Here is an 8,669-nt window from a genome sequence, read left to right as displayed (position 1 = left end):
ATCATACAATATGCTTGTTATTTTTTATTTAGTACTGCCCTGAGTAAGATATTTTACATAAAAATGTTTACATATGGTACACAAGACAAAAAATAGCTGAATTTATGAAAACAACTCGCTCAAAGATTTGTGAACCCTTGATTCTTAATACTGTGTGTGGTTACCTGGATGATCTACGACTGTTTTTTTGTTTTGTGATGGTTGTTCATAAGTCCCTTGTTTGTCCTGAGCAGTTAAACTGGCCAATATTATTCAGAAAAAAATCCTCCAGGTCCTGAAAATACTTCAGATTTCCAGCATCTTTCGCATATTTGAACCCTTTCCAGCAGTGACTATGATTTTGAGATCCATCTTTTCACACTGACGACAACTGAGGGACTCAAACAAAACTATTAAAAAAAAGGTTCAAACATTCACTGATGCTCCAGAAGGAAACATGATGCATTAAGAGTCGGGGGGTGAAAACTTTTGAACAGGATAAAGATGTCCAAATTTTTATTATTTTGTTTAAATATATATATATATATATATATATATATATATATATATTTTTTTTTTTTCATTTAGTACTGCCCTTCGGAAGCAACAGAAGACACTTAAATGTTTGCCAGAAGACAAATTAAGTGCAATTTATCTCGATCTTCAAATTCAAAAGGTTTTTGCCCCCCGGCTCTTACAGTTTTTGCCCGTTGCTTGAACACTATAGACACATGCTTAAACCAAAGTAACATAACTTGAAGTTGTTGTTACTATACCTTAAACAAAGTGTAACCATACCTTAAACAAAAGCACTGCTTTGCACTTTAGTTGCAATTCTGTAACACACTTGCTCCTTTCTGCAACACACTTGCTCCTAGACACTACACACTATTTCATACATAGGACACTTAGTTCAAAAATGAAATCTCAGGGTACCATTGGGAAAACACATCTATTCAAAATACAACACACACTGGTTAATTGAAAAGACATTGACACACACCTGAAAACACTTACTTACAAATAAAAACATTGAAAACAAAAGACTGCAGTTTTTTTTTATATAAAGTAGACTAGTGTGTTGCTGCTGCTCTGAAAGTGTATTCATATGATGCAAGTGGGTATCATTTTGTCATCAGAGTGACATTTTGACAAAGGATTGTTAGGTTTTGATAACAGAGTTTCAATTTGACATAGATGTGAATGGTTTATTTCCCAGTGTTGTGTCTTATTTGCTTGTGTGTAGAGTTTTGACACAATGAGCCAAATTTAGCAAAACGTGTGTAAGCAATAGGCAAAAACTGTAATGCATCGTGTTTCCTTCTGGAGCATCAGTGAATGTTTGAACCTCTTTTAATACTTGTGTTGGTGTTCCTCAGTTGTCCTCAGTGTGAAAAGATGGATCTCAAAATCATACAGTCACTGCTGGAAAGGGTTCAAATACGCAAAAGATGCTGGAAAACTGAAGAATTTTTGGGACCTGGAGGATTTTTTTGAAGAATATTGCGCAGTTTAACTGCTCAGGACAAACAAGCGACTCATGAACAACCATCACAAAACGAAAAAAACAAAACATCATCCAGGTAACCACACACAGTATTAAGAATCAAGGGTTCATAAACTTTTGAATTGGGTCATATTTATGAATTCAGCATTTTTTTTTTTTGTCTTGTGCACTTTATGTAAACATCATTTAAAATATCTTACTCAGGACAGCACTAAATAAAAATGACATGCATTTTGTATGATCCTTCTTATTTTGTTAAAATTATTCACATTTTCACAGATTCTGTAAGTGGTTCACAAACTTTCAAGCTGCACTGTATAGTCTCCATATGGCTCCCTCACAAGGTGGGGTTATTACAAATGTATATGTTAAAACAATTAGAAAAAGAGTTCTAATTGTTTTCACATATACATTTGTAATAACCCCACCTTGTGAGGGAGCCATATGGAGACTATACAGTGTAGCTTGAAAGTTTGTGAACGTTACGTACGCTGTGCTATGTAATTGTTTTTTTTTTGTTGTTTTTTTTTGTTGCTGCATATGTGTGTGTGTCTGTCTCTTTTTCAGGAGTACATTGACATTGACACACGCAGGATAAAAGACGAGGCTGAATCCAGCTTCTTATTCGCAGTCGCAGTCGCACTCAACATAACAGTCGGTGTTATGTTGAGATTCGCCTGTTCTTCGGAGGTCTTTTAAACAAATGAGATTTACATAAGGAGCAAACAATCGTGTTTGAGACTCACTGTATGTCATTTCCATGTACTGAACTCTTGTTATTCAACGATGCCGAGGTAAATTCAATTTTTGATTCTAGGGCACCTTTAAAAGTTTCACCGAGGCCTTATTTCCAGGGCAATTGCCTGTCACCATTCACATGTTCAGACATTTTTACTGTAGCATTATGAAGTTATGGATCTATGAATTTGACAGATGTGACAAACTAACAGGACAAATTGCATCACTGGCCCAATTGGAGGCGCTATATCTCAGCTACCTTTGAGGGTGCGTTAAAAGTTGCACCGGGGCCTTATTCCCAATGCACTTGAATGACACTATTCAAATTTTCAGAAATTTTTACTGTAGCATTATGAAGTTATGGAGCCATGAATTTGAAGTAACAATAAAGTTACAGGAGAAATTGCATTATTGGCCCAATTGGAGGCGCTATATCTCAGCTACCTTTGAGGGTGCATTAAAAGTTGCACTGGTGCCTCATATCCAATGCACTTGACTGTCACCATGCAAAATTATGGACAATATTACTGTAGCAATATGAAGTTATGGACCCATGAATTTGACAAATGTGACAATACAGTTACAGGAGAAATTGCATTATTGGCCCAATTGGAGGCGCTATATCTCAGCTACCTTTGAGGGTGCGTTAAAAGTTGCACTGGAGCCTCATATCCAATGCACTTGACTGTCACCTTGCAAAATTATGGACAATTTTACTGTAGCAATATGAAGTTATGGACGCATGAATTTGACTTGTAACTGTATGTCATATCTCAGAATCATGGGATCATAACTCAATAATGCTACAGTAAAATTGCTCATAATGTTGCATGGTGACAGTCAAGTACACTAGGTATAAGGCTCCAGTTAAAATTTGAACACACCCTCAAAGGCAGCGGAGATATAGCGCCTCCATTTGGGCCAATAGTGCAATTTCTTATGTAACTGTTATGTCACATCTGTCAATTTATAGATCCATAACGTAATAATGCTACAGTAAAATTGCTCATAATGTTGCATGGTGACAGACAAGTTAATTGGGAATAAGGCTCCAGTTAAAATTTGAACGCACCCTCAAAGGCAGCGGAGATATAGCGCCTCCATTTGGGCCAATAATGCAATTTCTCATGTAACTGTATGTCATATCTCTCAGAATCATGGGATCATAACTCAATAATGCTACAGTAAAATTGCTCATAATGTTGCAAGGTGACAGTCAAGTGCACTAGGTATAAGGCTCCAGTTAAAATTTGAACGCACCCTCAAAGGCGGCGGAGATATAGCGCCTCCATTTGGGCCAATAGTGCAATTTCTTATGTAACTGTTATGTCACATCTGTCAATTTATAGATCCATAACGTAATAATGCTACAGTAAAATTGCTCATAATGTTGCATGGTGACAGTCAAGTGCACTAGGTATAAGGTTCCAGTTAAAATTTGAACGCACCCTCAAAGGCAGCTGAGATATAGCTTCTCAAATTGGGCCAAAAGTGCAATTTCTCATGTAACTTTTGTCACATCTGTCAAATTTATAGATCCATAACTTAATAATGCTACAATAAAATTGCTCATAATGTTGCATAATGACAGTCAATTGGGCACAAAGTTGCCTCAAATTGGGCACACTGGACATAATACACCAATGAAACTTTAACAACCCTAAATGGCTCAACAATGTGATGGCTCTTCAAACTGTAGTGTGAGATTGGGTCCATAACTTCAAAATGGTACAGTAACCAACAATGCAATTTACTTCACATTCACTTGTATAATGCTTTTCACTATACATAATTCAGAGCAGCTTTACAGAAAATGCATGTTTCTATGTTACAAAATCACAATAGTCTGTTACGAGATGATATCAGAAATAACAGTTGTAAGATAATCCATTTAAGCAAAAGTAGTGTGCATTCGAAGCAACCTGATAACATGATAATGTTGCATAATCATCCATGTTTGATGTTCTGGAGTCCTTATTCAGAGGTGTTGGGTTATCTGACGTCTTCTTTCATAACAGGCTGGATCCAAGCTGGAGCTGGTATAATGTCTAGCAACCTTGTGATATTGAAATTTATAAAGATTGTTTTAATTATTTTATTCAATTGATTCATTAATGCATTTAAAGGATGACATTAAAGAATGATGCAATTACTTTTTATATACCTTTGTAATTTTACAGCCATTTTACGCTTATATTTCAGTGCCATTTACGACATAGTGTATTATTCTTTTCTGAAAATAGACACAATACTGGTAGCAACAGGGCCCCTAAAAGGCATGGGGGGAAAAAGCACGCCCATTAAGCTGAAAGTACTTATAGTACTGCACAAGTTCATCATATGGGCTCATCATGGGAGCACATTTCATTCACCTACAGCCTGATACATTCATGTATCAGAAATAATATAAGAGTAACTTATAAAAGATGGCTACATTTACATTGGTTATACTTGATTAATGAATACTCTGATTAATAGAAATATAACATTATGTAAATGATAAGTAACCACAAAATATAAAAAATAAAAAAACAGAACTTTTCTGAAATTACCTTTCTTTTCAAACTAGAGCACATACAACTTTTAACTTCATAAAACTAGTGTATTTGAATGATTTTAATATTTGTCAACATACTGTATGAACAAGTTTGCCTATGTGAAACATGTAGGGTACAACGGGGCTAAAGGCACACCTTAAGAAAAAATGTGCTTTTCACTACTCTCAAAGTGTATGATTGCAGGAAAAATATATATGTTTGTATTGGACATTGATGGAGCAACAGATTTTGTGTGAAAATAAATCATACAAGTGGTTAATTTTGTTTAAAAATCTTATAAATGTATGAGGTGGTGAGGGGGGCCTTTTACCCCACATATGTTTTTAATAATGTCTGGTTTAATACTTGTTGAAAATAATCACTTTAGCAAAGTTTGTGCGATTTTTTTGTTTATTTTGATGAATAAAAGAATTCATTTTTGTCCAATAAATATACTGTCATTAAAACAGGCCTTTGTTAATATAAAATAAAAATACAGAAACAAAATTACTTTAAAAAGTAAAGATTCTGAAAGCATTGAAAGAGATCCCATAATATTTAATATAGATTTACAGTAGTAACAATAAATATTTTATTATGATATGATAAATATAATATTTTTAAATAGGATTGTTTCATTAAATATGGGTATTATCTCTAAGATGGATACCCAATTTAATATATGATATTTGCCATCTGAATCTAAGCATGTTGTAACCCAATTGTTAAATAATTGTTTATGAATATTATTATTTATTATAAGATTGCTTAAATAGAATATTATGACTATCCATATGTCAGAAATTCTTTATAAATGAACAAATATATGTGAATATTTATATCTGAATTAAATTAAGAAATGAGTAACAACCAATCGGAGCGTTGGATTGTTAGCTCCGCCCCTTTGCCTACGGATCGCGTTCAAGTACAGGTCTCTGCGGAACAAAAAGGGGGCGTTTCCCCATTTTGGGGTGTTTTCAGACAGGGATTAGGCGTTTTTAACAATCCAATCAAAAAAATACGGAAGCCCTGAAAAGCCATACGCCGTTATTTTTTCTTTCGCGTTTTCTCGCGATCAATGATTTATGTACAGAAATAAAAAAAAATAAAGAAATTAAAAAGAATGCTGCATGTCACTTTTTTCGAGTGCCTAAGTGCAGACGAATGGAAACATTTTACTCATCGATACAACATTTTCTTTACGAATACTTAGCCTAAAGGAAATGTGTGACAGATAATTTTAAGCCCAGTCAAACCTCAAATCAGTTACTGCTGAAAGGGAAGGCAACTACATTTCAGTATTATTGTAATTCAGTCAGACAAACAAAATATGTATGTAAAAGGCTACAAACTATTTATTGTGACAAAATTACAAAAAAAAAAAAAAAAAAAAAAAAAAAAAAGAAATATTCAGCATAGTCTATTCAAAGAAAACTATGATCTTCAATCATTCATAACCATTTTTCGCCCATCATGCCATAACAGTATTATATTGTTGAGCTTCAAAATATTTAAATAGCACAGAAAACGAGCAACAGAGAGCGAGAGGACTATGTTATTTATATTAAGCAAACGCATGGCAAATTTTATTTCCTTAGTGTAAACCTTTTTCATAACAGCTATAAAAGTGTGACATAACTGCACTAATCAACAGATGAGCACCATTAAAGCTGAATACCTTCCGAAGATCAATTTAGACAGCATTTTACATTTGGTGTTTATCCAAGTTATTTATAATTAACTTTATTGTAAGTGTATTAGTTTTTTTCCTCAATATATACAAATACAGAAGCACATGATTGCATTGGTGTAACTTGCCATATTTTTACAGAATAAGCTTTATATGCATTACTGATATTTAACTGACCTTGTAAAATGGATTATAATAAAGAAATGAAATGACTCTGAAAACTTTCAACATTAGGATCACTCTATTGATCACATAGCCCCAAACTCATAACACTTAAAACAAATAATTATTTTAAATGCAATATTCTCTTAGATGTGTAATAAAAACAGAAACTAAAAAGTATAGAAATTAATAGATTATTAATTTAAATTTAAATTTAAATTAAAAAAAAATATATATATATATATATATATGCCCCTGGCTAGGGACATTCTAAAATGCTTAATGTGAAAAACGTTTAACGTGGCTTAATGTACTAAGACAGTGATATTAAAATGCAATGCGTTTAATTACATGTTAAGTGTTTTCCTCCCATAGAAAACTGTTAAAGAAAAAGCTTAACGTCACTTAATGTAGCCTACTAAGTGATATTAAAAGATCAAATTCTGCACAAACCAATTTTTCTGTATAGTATGCTTTATTAGTATAGTGTTTAATAAGTTTGGTATTTTAATGTCACTGTCTTAGTACATTAAGCCACGTTAAGCGTTTTCTTTATGGGAGGAAAATGCTTCATTAAATGTGTTGCGTTCATATTCTGGGCTCATCTGCTTCTCTGTACATAGTATGCTTTATTAGTATGGTGTTTGCTAAGTTTGGTTTGTTAATAACACTGTCTTAGTAAATTAAGCCACGTTAAGCTTTTTCACGTTGAGCTTTTTCGCGAACCTCCTAATATTATTTCCAATAATTCCAAACTATGTTCATTTTCCTGATTGAATTGTCACATAGGTTGCAAAAGTGCATTCTGCAAACAGTAAGGTGAGATCCGTGTTGCATTTGTTGGAATTCATCGCTGAAGGTTTGATCATGGCACATTTGGTCACAAACAGTACAAGTGGCTTGTGAAGAAACAAAGACTGGCTGTATGACACTTTCATTGAAGCAGAATTTCACTGTGAAGATCGCTAAACTACAGCGCACATGTTTGTTTTCAGATCATCAGCGCTTCTTTCTTATTTAGAAGGAGCTGTGCACAGAGTTGCCAGATTGCACAGATTAAGTAAAACACCGGGGAGACAGTATATCTTTGTAAGGGAAAAGCTCTGTTTGGGGGATTTAAGCTCTTTGCATCTGGCAACCACAAGCATATCCCAAAGAAAAAACACGTTTTCAGGATAAATAACGAGCGGGCCAATATCGTGACGATTATTTGTAATCAACCGAGAGAGGAAGATATCGTTATCGCGATTAAAATATGATTAATCGTGCAGCCCTACTTCCAGTTCACCACACCTGATAAATGTATACAAAAATTCAACTGATCTCATTCACAGGCAACTGCCTTTAAAGTGCAACAATGTACTGACCAATGTTATATATTAATTGTGAAAGAAAAAGAAAAACAGTTTGCAGTTTACCTAACAATGATATCAAGAAAGATGGGAAGGGTAATAAGACGCTAATAAAACCTACAGTCCAACCACAGAAAGTGAGCCTCTCACCGGAAACTTTCCATGCACACAATGTTGTTGAAGCAGCTGCATGTAAGGGCAAGGGTGCGGATTGCAACATCACCATCATGAACCACAACTTCCAGCAAGATTGCTCGAAGAACTAGCAGAGGAAGCTGTAGATGAACAAAAGTTGTGGTCATAATAATCCAACTGCAGTTTAAAGATTGAGTAAAATGGCAAATACATGCCTGCTGTATGCTCAGGGGTGTGTCACTAGTTGCAACTACAAGGAAGAGACAATAGAACATCAGTAATTTGGGGAAAAAAAAAAAAAACATTTATCATCAATAATGGAGCCCCTCAAACAAAGTAAACAATACCAGTGTCTTGTCTCTTGTCAGCCCTGATTCGTCTATTTTTTCTTTGCTGGCTTTTCGTGAATGATCTTGATGAATTTGTGACATAAAAATACATTACTAATACAGAATATCAAGACTGACTGCATGCAGGTAAGACAAATTTCAGATATCACCAATTGTAAGTACATTTCGCCATCCTTATTATCAGAAAGGGATGCAGGGGGAAAAATGCATACCTTGGTT

At 34.2% G+C, this 8,669-nt stretch overlaps 1 protein-coding gene and 1 long non-coding RNA gene across 2 annotated transcripts in view; one reads left to right on the top strand and one right to left on the bottom strand.

The window, feature by feature from the left end:
- The window catches only part of LOC127509705 (interferon-induced very large GTPase 1-like), a 322,431-nt gene that overhangs the window by 118,854 nt on the left and 194,908 nt on the right, over positions 1-8,669 (top strand). The window lies entirely within an intron of this gene.
- On the bottom strand, positions 3,954-8,243 carry LOC127509719 (uncharacterized). The gene is made up of 2 exons (XR_007929351.1): positions 8,116-8,243; positions 3,954-4,280 (listed from the first exon to the last, which is right to left on the bottom strand). It is a non-coding gene; the product is annotated as an uncharacterized LOC127509719 (long non-coding RNA).

This window comes from Ctenopharyngodon idella, chromosome 3 (genome assembly GCF_019924925.1).
Source record: "Ctenopharyngodon idella isolate HZGC_01 chromosome 3, HZGC01, whole genome shotgun sequence".
Classification (NCBI taxonomy): domain Eukaryota; kingdom Metazoa; phylum Chordata; class Actinopteri; order Cypriniformes; family Xenocyprididae; genus Ctenopharyngodon; species Ctenopharyngodon idella.
This window is presented reverse-complemented; position numbering and strand designations above follow the sequence as displayed.